This window comes from Nipponia nippon, unplaced genomic scaffold (assembly GCF_047370975.1).
Source record: "Nipponia nippon isolate SJK-2023a ecotype South Korea unplaced genomic scaffold, ASM4737097v1 scaffold_7, whole genome shotgun sequence".
NCBI lineage: Eukaryota > Metazoa > Chordata > Aves > Pelecaniformes > Threskiornithidae > Nipponia > Nipponia nippon.
Window position 1 is genome coordinate 46,946,099 of NW_028262391.1, and position 18,993 is coordinate 46,965,091.

General features: G+C 38.6%; 2 long non-coding RNA genes across 2 annotated transcripts; one reads left to right on the forward strand and one right to left on the reverse strand.

The window, feature by feature from the left end:
• Positions 1–13: 13 nt before the first annotated feature.
• On the reverse strand, positions 14–16,809 carry LOC148051055 (uncharacterized). The gene is made up of 3 exons (XR_015700522.1): positions 15,762–16,809; positions 11,183–11,320; positions 14–2,235 (listed from the first exon to the last, which is right to left on the reverse strand). It is a non-coding gene; the product is annotated as an uncharacterized LOC148051055 (long non-coding RNA).
• On the forward strand, positions 6,668–18,210 carry LOC148051056 (uncharacterized). Its single transcript, XR_015700521.1, has 4 exons — positions 6,668–6,753; positions 7,449–7,482; positions 15,222–15,340; positions 16,725–18,210. It is a non-coding gene; the product is annotated as an uncharacterized LOC148051056 (long non-coding RNA).
• Positions 18,211–18,993: the final 783 nt, after the last annotated feature.

The window sequence follows — 18,993 nt, forward strand, 5'->3', positions numbered from 1 at the left end:
ACTTTGCGCCTCAGCATCTTGTTAGTGTCACTCGCTCAGCTCCTAGAGGGAGTCATCTTAAGGAAAGAAAAGTGGAGTTGAGTATTCGTGAGGGCTAAAATGCTGATCTGTAGTTGAACCTTTACCAGTCACCCTGGCAATGTCAGATACACGGTGTTCTTTGTGCTGTGAATCTTTGTTTCCTCATTGCTGGTGAGGTAGAAGCTTATTCATAGTGGTCGTGATCTTATTGCCAAATGGTTAAGTTTTTAAAAGCATAATCAATTTAAGCTGGATTTGAGATGTACTTTACAAGTAAACAAGCTGATCTTCTCTGAGTAACAAGTGTGAGTTGAAAGCATTCAGCGTACCTCAGAATCACGTGCCCTAGTGCTAGTCTTGAATAAGATGAAGAAAAACACTCAGTTGTTCTTCTGGGTGTTTACACTTTGTGCTCCCCCCCCCCAGTTTCACTAATGGATGCAAGTGTGATAAAAAAGTTGCTGGCAGTTCCTATGAACTGTACTGTAATTGAGCAGAAGTCAGATTTTTACATTAAGCAACTTTTGTAGTATACTTGAAGTAGGCTGTGACTTTAGCAAAATGCATCCTTTTTACAAATAAATGTTTCCCAAGTATGGCTTGAATAGCTAATTATGATCTGCTAGAAAACCCAATTCTAAGATTATTATTTTTTTTTTTTAGCTTCTGATAATTGCATCCATAACATTCTTTGGCTGCTGTGCTAGGACAGTAGCATTTAGGCTGGTAACTGCAGCATGACCTTTTACTGAAGAAGACAAAGATGCTGGAGTTGCACTCAGCTGACAGAAGCGTACCAAAACAAATCAAGGCTAAAATCAATGCAAATCTTGCAAGGACTGAGTTTCCCTTTGCCTCCTCTCCCTGCTACAACTGTGCAACACTTACTATTTGTCTCTCCCCAGAGGTAATTCAGTGGTAGGTATTCTACTACAGTATTCTGCCTGAAATATTCTTTATGCAGTAGCATTAAAGAAGCACAAGAGTGGCAATCAGAATACTGGGTTGGAAGAGGCCTCAAGAATCAGCCTAATTTCTTGCTACCTCAAGATGGAACCAGATACATGATATTCTGATAAATACCTAATTTTTTCTTAAGCTTCCCTGGACAATACATTGTCATGCATACATTTAGCCATGCTTTACAAAGTTTGTGTAAATTAACAGATGCTAGTTGTACCAAGGAACACTTAGTTCTTGTCCTGTACAGAGAAGAATGGTGAGTAGCTCATTTCCTTAGTTTCTTTCTGCACTCCTGAAAACTACATCGCTGTGTCTTCCTAAGGCATCTTTAGACTTAATGATCAGATTCCTTCAGGGTTTTTTTCATCAGTCACATTTTCATCACATTTTGTACATCTCTTGTCATTTTTCTTGCTTTCCAGAATCTTCAGTGAACCTTCCCCCCCCCCGCCATGTGATAATCAAACCTGGTCGTAGTATTCTCATTAACGATTTGGGTTGGATAGGACAGGGTTACTTCACAGCTCCTTTTTATATATCCCATTGTGATGGCTGTTTGTGAAGCAGCATGGTAATATTGACTCATATTCCACTTCTTCCACTAAAGTTGCCTCATCCTTTTCTGAACAAGCTGCCAACTGTTGCTATATTTGTATTTATTGCATTCTGTATTTGAACTGTTGATTATTCCTACCAAATGTAGCACTTTGCATTTGTCCTTATTGAATTACATCCTGATTTTTTCAAAACAAATTGTAATGATCTACTACCGTGTTTTCCAGACATTTCCATTTTGCTGTTATCCTCAAGTTTAATGAATATATTTTTTGTTTCAGTTACAACTTAGAGTAAGCACACTCAGAACAGGCCTCTGCAGAATCCCAATTGCCACTTTGACAATGAACTACTAACTACTGTGTGTGGTTTTCTAACTAGCTGTGTAACATACTACTATTAGTTCCATATAGACCAACCCTTCTTAGGTTGCACACAGGAACATTAGGCAGGGCTATATCCAAAGCTTGAGGATTTATAGTTCTCCCTATACACCAAGCCTCTTATCTGCCCCACAGAGGAAGTAAACACATTTTTCAAAAACAGTTCATAGGAAAAAGACAACAGTTGCTACATATGTCCTTAATTAAAGTACTTACGTGAAGCTTATTTGTTCTGGTGTCTTCCCAGGAATTGGAACAATTTGAATGAGTTCTCCAGTTCTTTCATAGGGCACCGTTTGCCTTCTCCCAGCCCCTGTTAGGGAAGAAGATAAAGTTCCCTAAGTTTCAAAGATAATTGCTAATAACGTTGAGATTGGTTCTTAAGAGAATGGCTGTCCCATTGGGACGTTTCAAAAGATACAGCCAGCTTGAACATTTTAGCATATCTAAATACTATCAAATCTTTCATATTCCTACATTAGGTCTTTTGGTGCTTGTGTTAATTATATTTGATATCAGTTGACTTTTTAAGTTAAAAGAAAAAAAGACTTTTTTGCTAGGGTAAAATCCTTGGAGAAGCAGTAGCCACATTTATGATGAACAGCTTTATTTTTCATTATTAAACACTTGTGAAATTGTTAAAACATTTTTAAAAGCTTAACTTTAAACTCTTCATCATATTATTCATATCCTCAGTGGTTTCTCTCAATGCTAATGTATGCAGGAAAAGTAACTAATTAAAATAAGAACATTGTTAATTAAAATAGAGCAAAGCAATTAGACCTTTGATTAGTAAACAAAACAGGTACCAAGAGACATAATAACTTATCATCCTCCTCTATTCCCAGCAGACTTTTTTCTTCTTCATCTCTCAACCAGATCTGGCACAGAAATTGTACAAAGTGTACAAATTCAAACCTTAGTTTGTTTTTATTTCTCTTTTTTTAAACGCTGTTATGTGGAATTGTAAGGACAGCAACAACAATTACAGCTGTTGCTCTTTTTAGCAAATGCAAATCTTGTTGATTTTTGAATCAAATGAACCATTTGAACTAGTTGAAAAACAAAACTTAGAGAGGTCCAACCAAAAATCCTTGAGTGATCTGCAGTAAAACCACTGGGGCTTCATGCTTCACATTATGCATCCTACATAATTTTACTGGCATTAGTTTTGAAATTTGGGAAGTACTTTCTTAACTCAAAAGACTTATCCTTTATTTATATCCATCTGGGATTTGAGTGCCCAAAAAACTCCTTTGAGCCCAAAAAGAACAGAAGGAAATTTAAGTGCTCATTACTAAAACTGCAGTTCTGCAAGTCCCACGTTTACTAATGGGAAACTGTTTCCTTGGGCAATCTTCAGATAAAATTCTTCCACAGCTCATAGAATGATAAAATCATTAAGGTTGGAAAGGACCTCTGAGATCATTGAGTCCAACCTGTTAACCTAACTGCCTGGTCCATCTCTAAACCATGTCCCTAAGCACCACATCCATACGTTCTTTGAATACTTCCAGGGACTGTGATTGCCCCACCTCCCTGGGCAGCCTGTTCCAATGCCTGACCACTCTTTCCACGAAGAAATTTCTTGAGGCAGAAAGTAGAACATGACTCCCTCCGGCCTAGGTGGCCTTCCTAACCAATCCATGTCATGTTTGTAGTCTCTTTCCTTCAAGGGGTAAGGAGTGGAGAGTGCCCCAAGGAGAGTATCATCAAGTCTGGTGATATAGCCATTTTTCAGCATACTACCTCTGAAGTATGAGAGAACTAGAAGCGTGTAAGCCTCACTCCTCCTGGGTAAGTAAGCCCCCTGTGTAGTTAAATAGTGTATTAAAGGAAAGTTGCAGCTGCTCTGCACCTCATGTTTTTAAAGGAGAGTGTGACTGTGCCTTGTTTGTGTGAGAACAAACTCCTGAAAAGCTGGATACTCCAGGGAGATGGATCTTTCCCTGGGCATGGGGCTCCAGGGAAGCTGTGTAAACTTAAAAGGGAAAAGATCTAGCAAATGTGCTGTTCTGAGAATTTCCTACTGGAAAATGCTGTATTCTGCCCTTAACCTGGATCACGGCCTAGGACAATTAGCTCTCCCTTGTATCGTATGCAAAAGTTTAAGCATCTAAAAAAGGCCTGTTTTTTGTTCAATGGACCGGGTGCTTTGCAGTTTGACACTGCGGTGTTATAGTCCCTCAGTGCCTTTTCAGATTTGTCTTTAAAGTCATGTAACAAAGCACTTATCAAGACCTGAGTGTCCCAGTGTTCTCTCTTACTGGTCCTGTATTATACCTGAATATTATTAAAATAGATTTGTAGCTACTTTTATTTTGAATGTGGTGATTTTAAAGGACTCCTTTACCTTGAATTATTGATTCAAATTCATTTATGCTTTGTTTAAGTATGCTATGTTAATATAGCTTCCAATCTGAAAAAAGTGTTTTATACACACATATTTACTCTCTGCACTTTTTCTTACAAACAAATCACCAAGGCCATTGCTCAGTTGAAAAAGGGTATTAAAATATATATTCCAGTTTACATTGTCTAGCTATGGGATAAGTAATGCTAGCATGACAGTAAAATGAGTGCAAGGGCTTGTATCAGAACACGAAAATTACTGATATGATATAAAATTAACTAAAAATAAGTGGCATACAGTTTAATGTGAGGTGTTACTCATTCTTTTAGTTAATGTGCAGTGATTCAGCATTTAACATTTCTATATTTTTGAGTGCTTGAATAACCAGGCTTTTGGTATTTAGCGTTTATGTGAACATTTAATATTTATATATATTTTATATGCAAATTGGTATTTAACAATTATAATCACGTGAAAAAATGAAAATTACTTTTAAAAGGATATAGTATATATACTAGTTTACAGCACTTCTGTGTGGGGAAAAAACATTAAATGTTCATTTAATTTCAAGAAGTTCAGTGTATGCTGCTCAATTAAAATGTATCTCGCTTGCATAGCTGGAGTTCATGCAGGGTTAAGGCAGTTATAGTTAGATGAAAATGTAAATATTCAAGAGAGGAGATTATTTATATTCAGCCGATGCCTAAATCATATACATAAAATAGAAAATCTGGAGGTGTTTTTGTCTTTCAAGAAAAACCTCATGTGAGTGCTTACATGTCAATATGTATGTGATGTACCTACAGTGATTCCTTTTTTTAGCAGGTTGCCATAGCAATGCAGTTTTCACAACAGTACGTGTTAAACCATCTCCAGTTAAAAATAATAGTTAGAGTAGAAAGGGTCATTAGGTAATCCCTCTGTCCCTCTAACCTTACCTCTTCCCAAAATGTAATTTAAGAAATAAGGAAGACAGAAAAAGGAATCACACTTGTTTCTGATTCCTTGCAGAAGCTACAATTCTGTAGCCAGAATGCTTACTTAGTGTATGGGATTCTGAGTTTCAACATAAATTTCTTTATGCTTTATGATGTTAATTAAATTTACTATACTGCATGGTTGCCTGTTACTTAGTACTTCAGATTTAGGGTGAGTTTTGTTTGTTTTTCAAAATGAAAGTACATGTGCTAGGAAGGAAAACATCCAAGTAATAATGAAACATTAATGAAGAATAATCATCCTGTTTGTCAGAACGTGCTGCAGGGGAAAGACTGTTCACTGGCTAGCAATAGACTCATTATTTTGGGCACATTTATCTCTTCTCATCCTGAATTCTGTAATCCTTTAGACTGTCCAGTCATGACCATTTATTGACCTGTGTCTGCCTTGATCTCCACTCTATTACAAACTACATTTGGACATACATTGTATTAAAGATATACCCCTACAATTCATCCTGCAGCTGCTGCAGTGCTTGATCGCTAGCACAGCTGCTTTAAAATATTTGCATAGCTGTTCTTAATGAAGTGCTGGCATCCCCGTTTATGCCTATAGTAAAATCCAGAACTACTGGCAACAAACAGGAACTGTTCTTCAGAGGAAAGCTAAATTTGTCTTCGAGCCCTGTGGTAGATCATAATGCTCCTCCAGAGCCCTGGTAAGAGTCAGATATCCAGTTGTTGAAACGAATATGAATAATTACAGGCAAAGAGCTCTATATATGTTTGACGGATTAAGGACGTAGTGATGTAAATATGTATTCAGATGGATTTCTATATGGAAACGAATACCTGTAGAAAAGGGGTTGACAAACAGGACATTTAAATAGTGTTTATTTTATTCTCTGGTTTAGAGAAAATTAATGAAACTATTTTATTTTTCTAATAATTTAATTCCTGCACATCTGTAGTTGGCATATAGCACAATAATTTCATTGACCTTAGCACAGTTGTGCCAAAGTACATGCTCTGAGGCTTTAGTTTATACTGCATACCTACTTTAACTGATAACGTATATTATCTCAATTACATTTTATCTTGTATCTTTCATTATTTTATTTCTTAACATTTGCATAACAGGTGCAATCAATGGTTCTACTTAATAAATCAGTACTTTTAAAGAAGCTTAAGTTTGTTTAGAATGTATTGTTTTTAAAATATTAGGGTGTAATTCTAAATCTAAGAGCAACATCTTTTTAGATCATCTACAGTACTGATTCACAGATATTTATGGGAAGCAAATGGGAGTGCTATAGTTCATTGCCAGGTTTCATTGCTAAAAATGGAAGTCATACAGAATGCATTATTTGTGGATTTCAGCTATTAACTATTCAATTAGAAATGCAGTAACTGATGAATTAATAACAGATGTAAACGAAAGTCCACCAATGCTTGGAAAACTGGGAATACTGTTAACAGAAAGGACGCCGATGTTATACACCTGGCATCAAATTGTTCCTTACTTGAGGAAAAGAAAAAGGTGTGTGCAGTGGATGGAGCACGTTCTCTACAATCATTAGGCTGACAAGGGCTATAAGGGCTGCTGATCTAATTGAGGGCTTTGTATCTGTGAGAGCCTGTTAACCTGGACAGAGCTCTAGAAGGCTGAAAAAAAGACTGAGAAAAAATGAGATGATTTGGATGTAAGAGCACAAGAGTTCTGCGATTAAGAAACAGAATCTGTCTGGTGAGGGGAAATAGCAAGGAGTTGCTCTAGCGGGGGCTATGGTTAGATCTCCCTTCCCATAAGGGGAAAAGACCACAGAATTAGAAGGGTGCCTAATGCCAAGTGATGTGTGTGTGGAGGAAAAAAGGGCTGAGCAGCCAGCACCTCAGGGTACCGCCACGAGAGGGTGCCACCTCCCAGGTGCTGCAGAGCAAGCCCGGTTCAGCCTCCGGGCCAGCACGGGCCACCCCAGGCAGCAGCTGGTTAGAGCTACCTTAGACTGGCTGGTGTGTTCTGTGGGGCAGCTAGGTGCAGGGCTGTCCAAACATCATGATTTATAGCTATTTAGAATGGGACTATATTCGTATATCTCCTCCGCATCACACGATTGACCATATGTAACTTTCTGGTTTGCTCACATTATGGCATCTGGAATGATGGGTTTACTGAATAATTCTGGAATTTGTTCTAACGTGCTAGAAATAATGATATTCTTCCCATTCATTCAGACTGACTGTACATCAGTGGCTGAGCAACATGAAGGTATGCTATAACTCTGGATTCATGCTTTTCTTCAAGCCTGAGTGAATAGCAGATCTCAAATATCCCTAGCCTGCCTTCTTCACTCTGTCTTACTAGTCCATTATATGGCTGTTTAGTGAAGCCATGCAAATTGGTAACTGGTTTTCTTAAGCCCTACAAATTAATAGAAAAGAGCGCTCTGCTAGGAAAAATATCTCTCTGAAGTAGAAGGAAAAAATCTCTTTGGTCTGAGAACAGTCTTCCAAATATATTCCTGTTATTTAAAACTATAACACTGATTTTAATTATTAGAATTTGCTGTGGTATTTGCTCTAGCTTTGACTAAAGATAACTGATTACCACACTAATTTACATACTATATAACACATTGCTCTGAATTTAAGAGCATCAGTCAAAATAAATGCTCCAGTAAAACTTTATTGAATAGCGTTGTTAGTTAGATTCTTCCTAGATAGCCCAGATGGAGGCTGGTTCCTACTATTGCCAATATGCCACATTTACATACATCCTTTGGTCTTAACTGTCAGTAAGGAAGCTCTTTTGACATCCTGAACTGGTTATTCACAGATGTCCAAGCTTAGAAGTTTTAGGTGAGCATTTTTACCAGTTTATGTTGTCAGTATTACATGAAGGAAAAAAAAAAAGTGAATTTAGAATTCAAAGAGAGAAGCAGGGAAGGATGGAGGATGGTGAATGGGAACAAAAAGAGGGGAGAAAAGTTTCTTAGTTGCTTGAACTATTGATCCTATTTATTAATACCTACATTTCTGTCCAGATGCCCTGCTTAAGATATAAGCATTCCTCTAAGCAAGAACATAGGAAAACTTTCTGCTCTTGAAGCTTGCTCATTAAGAGATGTTAATTTCAGAAAGTGTCTGGCATCAGAAGAGTTCCTCAGCTACATCCACTGAGGCAGAAATGCAGCTGTGTACGTTCTGTTGGCCATTTTGCACTTGGCAACTGCACAGCCTGCAGCCTGATTTCTGTAAATATTAAATATTTCTTTTACTTATTAAACACTAAGGCTTATTAAGCAGGACAGACAGATGGTTCACAATTTTGTGTGGTGGGCAGTCATATGGTTCTTGGAGATGTATTGCGGAGCTCAGGATATAAAGACATTTCGGTCACATTTAAGCACTGTGAGTCAGATCTGCAGCTGGTGGAAATTAGTGCAGTTCCAGAGATATTGATGATTTGTCTACTGTGTGGAGTTGTCCGTTAGAAAAGCAGGCATGGTAAATTCTAGCTTTATTTAAGTACAAAAAATGTGTTTCGTTCAAAAGAAGTTTTCCTTGCTTTCAATGAGACTGATCAGATAAATAGGACCAGAGCTCTTACTGAATTGGTAATCCAAATTCTCTCCCAGTTGCCTGTCAGCATGAGTCCTTTTCCACTTGCACAGAAGTCAGTGTTTTTCAGCCATCAGGGACTCAGTGCTGCGCTACCTTGCAGAGGCAGACAAAGCAGAGGAACACCCAATCCCCTCACACCAGCCTGGGCAGCAAAACTAATCCTTTTCACAATTTCTCATAACATTTCTGAAATTCTTCAGAATAATCATCGGTCTTTTATTTCCACTCTATATAATTAAACCTTCTCTGGACTGAATTCCTTCAATTTGGCACTTTCTATTGACTTTCAGGTATATGTGCCTGAGAACAACAGACTCTGAATCCTTACGCTTCAAGCTTTCACAGTAGTACAATGGGATGATGCACCTCAAAAACAGTCATAGCGTATGTCTGTTCTCCTAAAGTGAGGGTTGTATCTTAAGTAAATGCTGACTTAGTTCATCCATCTTTCTCTGCTTGAATCTGACAGCCCAGAAATGTGATACTGAAATGTTATCATTTGAGAATACACTATTTAAGCTTTATGTGGCATTTTGGGGATGATTGTTGCTGGGGTTTTGAGGAAGGAGTGGCACTTATTCTTTGTCTATGTGTTTTTAAAGCAGGATAAATATTAAAGGTAGAATTATTTCCTTTTTTCTAATTTTTTAAAAATTACAATTAAAGCGATGCCAGCTAAACTCACAGAGCCAGCCTGTTTAAAACTTTACTAGTTGAATCACTAGGGACTTGAGTCAGAAGAGAATCTCTATTAAAAAGACTTAGTGTTTAATTGTAGGCATGAACTTACATCCCATTAGAAAAACACCAAAGCCAAGAAGGAGAAAAGTAAGTGGCTTAAACACTTTCCTGAATGAGATCCTATATTATATTCTTTAAAATTTCCACTATCCTATCAGCCTCAATATTGGATAAAATTCACCTCAGTGTAAACTGTTCTGCACAGAATAATGCAAACCAGGCAAAGGCCACTTTAGTCTCTTCTTAAAATTCAAATGTGGTTTCACTGAACATTTCCCTGGGCTAAATAGGACTTTGTCATAGATCTGATGCTTCTTTTAGGATTAAAAATCAGTCTGGGCACTATCAGGATGTGACGGGGATGAAAATAATGATGATGGTGCTAACAGTTAAAGTCTATCAGGTGCTCTGTTAAGACTATGGCATGTACATTTGTGCTTTGTTTTGTTATTTCTTGTCCATCTTCCTTCTGGTTTATGCCTTACTTACCTGGGCTCTATTTATTGCTATTGTTAAGTCCCTCACAATAATATTTTCTGACAGATAAATATACAGTAGGTAAAAGATGGAACATGAAAATAGATGCGCTCAAACATAAAAAAGCCATTGGTGCTAGATGATTGCAGGTGGATGTTATCTGTTCTTTATATTGCATTTAAGGCCTCAACCTGCAGTAACCTCAACAACTTTCTAATAAGGAACCTTTCTTTTTCATCTTTCCTTGGTGCTTTGCATTTTAAGGGAGATATTGGAATAGTTATTCCTTTATGAAGCAACATTACATTCCTTTTGTAATGAAGGCGATTAAAACTTAGCTGTGACCTGAGCATTCAATTAGATACGTCAATTATTCCAGAGCCCATAGATCTTTGGTGAGTGGAGCTATCTGAGTAACTTAAGCTGCTATGCTACATATTTCTAAAAGAGCGTGCATTACCAAAACCTGCTGATTTAAAGACAACCTCAGGCTGGCGGTCATATTTGATTGTGCTGGTTCTTTATGTAAAAAAGGATTTTATTGGCAAGCAGGCAGTTTACTGTGTATCTATCCACAAACTGCCCTTTTTTCCTTTAACTATAGTAGAACTAGAAGCCAATTCTGGAAAGGTGACCTAATCAGCCACCCTCAAGGGGAGAATTGGGAGGAGTGGGATGAAGAGGAAGATGAAAACGACTTGACCTGGATTTCTGCACTGTCAGAAGCAGCTAAACTCCTGTAACAATCCCAGCTGAGGTGCTCAGAAGTGAGCAGTACTGCGTGGTACATCATTTTCATCATTGCCTGGTTGGGAGGGAAGGAGGAGAGGCAAAGGAGTGGGGGACAGATTCATTTGCACATATACTCAAAATGCTTTGTGCTGAGGTAAAGATGATGCAGAGGACATGAGCTGCTGCTGCATACAGACAGGTTTATTTAGTTAATTGAGTTGTCATGACAACTACTTCATCTAAACTGCTACAGTGTATAGGTTGTCATTGGCACCTGATGACTCTACGCAAACCACCATACTTTCCAACAAAATCGGCAAACTCTGTTCGGTCTACTTAGAACTAGTGTTAAAGAATGTTGTTTTAATGGAAAAAAAAAAAAAAAAAGGACTTACTTGCTAATAGTAGGTCACTGCAGCTTAATTTTAGCAAGTTCAGCTTCAGGCTGGAAGCACTCTTCTGACTTATCCAGAAGAGCTGGCATTTCATCTTGTAACCCACAAAATATGAAACAATGGAGAGTTGTTCAGAACCTACAAAATAAGCCAATAAAGAATCGTAAGAGACTGATGGTGCTCAGAAGAGCCTCTGAGTATATAATGTAGCTGACTGACTGCTCAATGTTAAATACACTGTAACCTGAAGAAAAGATAGAGCAGTTTAAATTTGAGTCAAGAAATAAAATGCTATCATTTTTCACATGAAGTGAATGTTGTTTCATTTACAGGGAGCTAGGCTTCGTTATGACAATGCTTACCACTGAACAAAGTGCAACTGGAATATCCCTGTCCTAGCACAATCTGGCAAGTGTTCACAGCTAGAAATCCACGTGCCTTGGCACAACTGGCATGTCTGCAGCTACAGTCAGGAGCTAGAAAGCACACAAAAATGGGTGCTCGTGGGGATGCTCCTCTTGTTAAGCTCAGAAGCAAAAGTGGCACAAGTTTATTGCAGTGATTTTCACTTTAGAGTATCCTTGCCTTTGGGAGTGCACCTTACTGAGGCGTCTCTTGAGTTTGAAATCTCAGTATTGATTGATTGGAAATTGTCTGGAAGGTAGAGGAGGAGCTGCAACATCAGGCCCAGTCCTGGCTGAAAGCTACCTTTGTAACTGCAGAGAGGGAGAAAATATTGAGCAGCAGGAATCCCATACCTTTGCTTGTCCTCAGCTTGACACATAAGGTGACATATTTTATGGAAGAGGGCCCGTGGTACTGCATGGGAAATGAAAAGGTCTGGGAAAGAGATCATTGAGTGAAAAAGTATGGAAACTGTTCCTCTAAGTTCTTGTTGCACGGATGTTTATTTTCCCATAGTTGACACTCCGGGGCATTTCAAACCCCAGCAATTCCCTGGTGTGTCTCAGAGCGTGGCCGCCTAAGCAGCTGGGCCAGCCCAGCTGAGAAGGCAACACCTTGCGGCAGGTTGTGAGAATGAGCAGTGAGCAGCTGAACAAGGGGTAAGTGAGAATACCCTAAACTACCGGAAACTTTGTCGTCATGAGTTGCAGCTTGATTTATAGTTAGTTAGTTCGTTCCTCACAGCTAGTCTTCCGTAACTCTTTGTGGACTAATAATGTGCTCTTTTCCTACCCAGCTGTGAGATACAACGTGTTAGGCTGGTTGAAAAAGAGGTTTACCTCACAGACTGGGTGATCTGTGGATGTGCAAAATCCGTTACAGCAGCTCAGATGATAGGAAGTAACTCAGCAAGGCATGGTATCAATCACAGGCATAAATCAACAAGAGGAGGACTGGAAGTTGTGACTTAGGTGGTGTTTTAAGCTCCGTCACTGATTAGCAGCAGATGCATGTTGTGTAGGTTGTGATACAGGCGTCGTGAACACACTGGATGGTGTATTACAAGATCTAGTGCACAAGCACTTCCTTCTTAGGTGGCACAATTCAAAGGAAAGAGCAATGATAAGGGGCAGTTACTGTCAGTATCATTAAGCGTATCCTGTAATTCTGTCAAGGAGCACTTATGTTCAGGATAAGGATATGCTGCTATTAGGCTGGACTAATCCTCTCAGAATGGCTTTTTCCTGATGAAGGAATCTCCTGTTCTCCATTCCGGCAAAGAAACCCAGCTCCTGGCTGAGGTGCTCGAGCAGAAAAATCAGAACCTGGCAGGAACCTATTCCTTCTGGGGCCATTCTGTCTCTTGCACAGCAATACTGTATGATGGAGCTAATGTACTGTCACTGTTTTTGACACTGATGTGTCTATGCCACAGTTTCCCAAATAAAGGCCTCTTAATTTCCTCTTATTTTAATGTTTAAAACGATCTCTTAACTTCAGTTGTTCCATTTCTGATGTTGCTCACCAGCAGCATGGGCTGTGATGACTGTAACTGTCCTTCAGAATCTTTGCTAAAATGCTTGGCAGTTCTCTCCAAAATTTTACAAGACTTGGCTCTGTATTTTTATTTGAGGAGTGCTTTGGTCACAAAATTCACGGCTGCCTGGTCATCCAGGAAGCTTACTGGTAGGTATTCTGTGCAATTCTTTCTGTATACCGTTTGAAGTCTCCTGCAGAGGTCAGTCTCGGTAGCCGTGAAGCTGGAGCATCACTAAAGGAAGTATTGTTGTGTCCCTGATGGCTCTCGCCGCAATACCTCAGACCACTGAACGCTCATCCTGCTATTTAAAAGATTTCTTGCCTGTCTTAAAGGAATGTTTATTTGGATAGGGCATGCATTTTCAAAAGTAACTCATGAACCTTTTTTGAACAGCTTCACATGGATTTCTCTTTTGATGTGCTTGCTTCCCATGAAATGATACCAGATTCTTTTGCTTAGGTGTGCCTGTAGGGCACTGCTTTCTCTCTTCATTCCTTCATGTTCCTACCCACACTTCTCTCTCAAAATATAGCAAGTTCAACACTCCCCACCACCACCACCTTGTTAAAATCTATTGCAATAAGAGAGAAATCCTAAAAGGTTGACTTTTTGGAGCACCGTTCGTATTTTCTGAACCTAGCTAATAATTGTGGACAGGTTCTTGCTCCTCTTTTCACTTGATTAACTCAACAGTAGCTTTATCTTTTCTAAACTGGAGAAATTAAACACTTCAGTTAAAGATCTGAAAGTAGTTTAGGCCTCTTCCATCTTTCTACTAAGGAGGTGACTTCAAGGTGACTAGAGGTCTGGCCTCTTATTGGAAAAGTTCCTTTTTTCGTAGTCTTTTGGGACTACACATGCCTGACAATCGCACTGATTTCAAGGTCTCTGAGGAAACTTGGGTGACATTCAGCAGAAATAATTCTGATGCTGCAGCTTAACCAAGACAGTATTGGTATTTGGATCTGATTTAGTAACACAATCCCCCTTCTCTTCTACCTGAGATTCCAGATACTAGTCAGCATCTCCACATTTAAAGACAGATGCTGGCTGGTTACCTACCATGAAAGGACATTGCTTAGCTCATGATTAAAATATCGAGCAGAAAAGTTTGTTTATTTTTCTTTGCAGCAAAAAAAAGGAAGAGATTTTCTATTTGTATAGTGCAAAATACCCACTTCCCTAGAAATCTCAATTTCCTTTGTCCTGACTTCACTCTCCATGTTAGCCCTTCCCGACTTTTATTTTTAACCATAGATGTAGACTGCATTTTGAATTATTTCTTTAAAGAGTAAGGCAAATGCCAGCACTTGTGTAGTCCACCTTGTACTGTGAGTTCACAAAGTGACTCTTGGCTGCATTCCAAAATCTCACCTAAAATGATTTCCAATTTTAATTTAAATAATCTGATATATCGACCAGCTAGACTTTAGATATAAAATTATCTCAAAGTGAGGGGAAATCAAACTGCATGCTCAGGAAGTAGCTGTGGCCCTTCCATTTTACCCTGACAGAAAAAGATTTATCCAGACTGCCCAAAGTTTCTTGCAGTTTTTCTTAGACTGGACAAAAGATGAAGGAAATAATTGTTTACATGGATATCTAATTGTGTTAGGTCACATAGGGAGATAGCTGGTATGATCTAAAGCTTCCACATAAAAGATCATTTCATCAGGACTTCAAAGCCCTTTAACAATGTCTGAAAAAGACCGAAATTTTTGAAATGCACAGCGATCAAAATCATGCAGTGTGATTACATCATGGTAGTAAGCAGTCCCCACTTTGACCCCTTAGTTGGAACTTCAAGGTCTAATGTCCACTGTGGCCAAGTTCTACAATTCATGTCTAAATACTTTCTCTGAATAGTTATTCCTGATTGTTCACAAGTTATTAAAATTAGAATCCATCTGCACAGTTTCCAGAGGGAGAAAAATATGAATGCTTCCCTTATGCAACAGGATATGTTGTCTCCCTTGAGTCTACAACCACGTCCTACCCTGCTACTAAGATGTCTCTTACCATACAGACTTTGTATCAGTGAAAGAAATGTGAGAAAGCTGTATGGGTTCTCAAGTCCTGACTTTTTTCCCCCAGGAAGTTCCAAACGGATTTACAAACCGTGGAGTCTATTGGACCACATCTGATTTCTCAAAAGACTGGAGCACTGAAGAATCATTTGTCTCGGTTGCAACTATGAAGGCTTGCTATGCAAGGTTTACGTTAATTTTGTCTCCAGAAATCACCTTTATCTAACATTTAGCTGATTATTATTGAAAAGCACATTGGAAATTAAGCCAATACTTCTTCAAAGCCCCTAAGAAACAGAATAGCACAGTCAGTGCTCTTCTGCAGTAACACTGGTGTTAGCAAATAGGCCCCATTTCAGACTACAATACTCGTTTTTCAGTTATCTTCCAGTACTGTGAAATACAGCTACAGACGCAATAAATAAGTCATAAAGCTAGAACACTTATTCTAGTGCTATTATAAATATCGGGTACAGTGCTGTTATCAATAGTATAAGCTTAACTAAAGTACTTCACTAATACGCTTAACTGTAGCCTAAGGAACTACTTTTCTAGGTGGAAAAGGCATTAAGATTTTTCAGGCCTGTTTCCTAATGTATCAGTTTACCTGTTAAAATTGCTATAAAAAGAAGACAGGTGTCTTTTTGGTTGTGTTGTAGGTTAACTCCGACAGGCAGATAAGCCCCACACAGCTGCTCGCTCTCTCCCCTGCAGTGGGATGGGGGAAGAGAATCAGAAGGGCAAAATTGAGAAAACTCGTGCATTGTGATAAAGGCAGATTAATAAGTGAAGCAAAGCTTCCTGTGCAAGCAAAGCAAAATAAGGAGTTTTTTCACTACTTCCCAGGCAGGCAGATGTTTAGCCATTGCCAGGAAAGCAGGGCCTCAGCCGTAACCCCAAATGTCCCCCCTCCCTCCTTCTTCCCCCCAGCTTTTATTGCTCAGCACAATGTCATACGCTATAGGATACCCCTTCCATCAGTTGGGGGCAGCTGTCCCAGCTGTGTCCCCTCCCAACTGCTTGTGCACCCCCAGCCTACTTGCTGCTGGGCCAGCGTGAGAAACAGAGGAGGCCTTGACACTCCTCGGCAATAGATAAAACATTGGTGTGTTATCAGCACTGTTGTGGTCACAAATCCAAAACATAGCATCATATGAGCTGCTGTGAAAAAAAATTAACTCCATCCCAGCAAAAAAGAATTCAGGTTCTAAACCTTGCCTGCAAACTCATATGCTTTTATTCAGTGAAAATCCCTGTTTCTGCCAGCCCAAGTGAGATCTAACCTAGCAGCTTTGTAATGAACAGTTCCATTAGCATCTTAAGAGCGCTCAGAGTAAACCAGTCTCCTAATAAGCTGGCGTTTATGTTTTTTGTTATGGGTATTTTTTTTCTCCGGAGGGTGAGTAGAAGAGAATACAGCAGCGCGCTAAGTTGGTTTATTAAAATCAATGAGTTAGAAAGCAGTAACTAGCTATGGAACTGAGGAAAAGAGACCATTAATAGACCATGATAAAACACTCCACAGAATACACAATTATGCTAAAGAGCATCCTGTTCCTTTCTTCAACAGGCCCATCACAGAGGGCACAACCAGAGCGGTACCAAAAGCTGCATCAAGAGTTTGTGGGGGAAAAGGAGAGTTCTTTGTATTGTAAACCCTACAGAAATGCTGTGCTGTGACAGAGCTCTCACAAGAGCTGTAAATTAGTATAATGCCTTCAAGTTTAAATTCAAGCTAGAAACATCACTGCTTCCAGAGCAGCAACCTTTATGTCTCATGGTCTTGGACTGCAGCTTCAGAAATACGCAAAACAGAGCTCCGCTTAGTAAACCTAAAAGCTCACTTTCATCTACTTGAGCAGATTCAGGAGCTACCTGTATTATACATGTCAATACTTAACGAGAAAAAAAAACAAATACAAGAGCCACAAAAAGGTAAAACAGCTTGGTAATTTGTAGAAGGTAACTTTGATCAAAAATACAATGCATTACTCGATGTAATCAGTCTGGAAGATAACAGTCACAGACAGATGTTCAGATGTTCCTGATGATATTGTGCACTGTATTGTACCAGTGGATAACAACTGAGTGTAACCAGTATAATAACTGGATATATCCAGTATAACAACTGGATATGCTTTTCAAACTTATTCTCAGTATTTGTTGAATTCTCATTCTTCTGTACACTTCAGCTCTGTTGTAAAGTTCAGAGACATTTTTTCCCAAGCTTTGAACAAGTTACTCTGGATCCATAATGACCGAGACCAAATGGAGTCCAAATGCCAGGCGGGATTACTCTTTCTCAACGCCTGGAGTCACACAGAATGAATAAGTACATAAACCATCGTGTGCATCCCCAGATATATAACAGTCCAGTTACTGACCACAGTACTTTCAACAGGAGATTTAACGTGCAATATTTTTTACCTTTGCTATGAATTACCTTGAAGAACAGGGTACGAATAATGTCATGAACCTGCTGGAATTGAGGGATGGCATTGTAATATCCTAAAAAAGTCTAAGGGTACTTAGTGCTTGCACAGTACTACAAGTGAACTGTAAGTGTTTATTACTAGTCATTTTGCATATGGGGTAAACACGATTGACCTCTGCTTTACAAAGAGGGAAACAAGTCATAAAGAGTTGAAATGATGGAGTAGGGACAGTATAGCCGCTCTGCTTATGTCTTGAGTGACGCTTTTCAGCAATGACAGTACTAATGCACTCATCTCCTGTAACTTTGCTCGTTGTGATTTACTATCCCTCTCTGTAATTGTTTCCTGCCCTTTTTTTAATCTTAATTTCTCAGAGTTGAGTCCAAAAAGGAAACATACAGCTTCAATTTTACTATAAAAAATAATATAATAGTATTTTTTCAGTGTAAAAAATACTTGGATCTTTCAGAAAACACAACAGAAGCATTAGAATGTACGGACAGCAGGTGAAGATACTGAACAGTATTTTTTTCATTACACCATGGATTCGGTTAGTCAAACATATGGATAGTATGGCTCTAAAAATAAAATATATAAGTGAAGCTTTGTTAAAAGGTGTTATCTTGGTCTGTCCGTGTTTATTGATGACTATCATCACCGTGATGTAAAGATTTCACAACCTATTTAAATTTTCTTAAATTGTATTATTTCTTGATCATCAATAATGTGATCCCTTTAATTAATTTCTATTATACCCACCACTGAATTATCTGAGCACCATTTCCATACAAGACAAATGGTAAAATAATGAAGGAATACAATAACTGAGCAGTCAACCGGATAAGTCATATTGGCATATATTGGCCTTGCCAAATCCTGTGTGAATGCTTTGATTTCTTTTCCTCTTTAATTTAAAACACAACACATTTTCATCGCTCCTGAGGATTCTGAGGAGCTTTAAACTACTTCTCTCTACTGTAGGGAAATGTACAGTTCTTTTCAGTGACTATAAACAGAGAATTGCTTCATTGCTTCTATGATTCATACCTAGCTCCACCAGTAAGAGAAAGCCCCTGGCTAAGGTAAAATAAAATAAACCAATTATCTCAATGTGAATTAACCTTAGGAAATAGAGGTCTCCTTTGTTTTTAAAAAACCCAAACAAATAAATCTAGCATCCTATACTCTTAGAGATTCCTTTGGAAATTTCTTTCTTTGTTAATACATTCTATGCACGGATACAGGGCGGAAAAGTCACTAAAACCATTTTCTTATTGATAAGAGATGTTGTGGACTAGCGTTTGTAACAACAGCTGAAATAGGTATTCAGAACATGCTCTCGAAACATAATACATAAGATGCATCTTCTGTCAAGCAATATGGATATTTTATAGCACAAAAAGC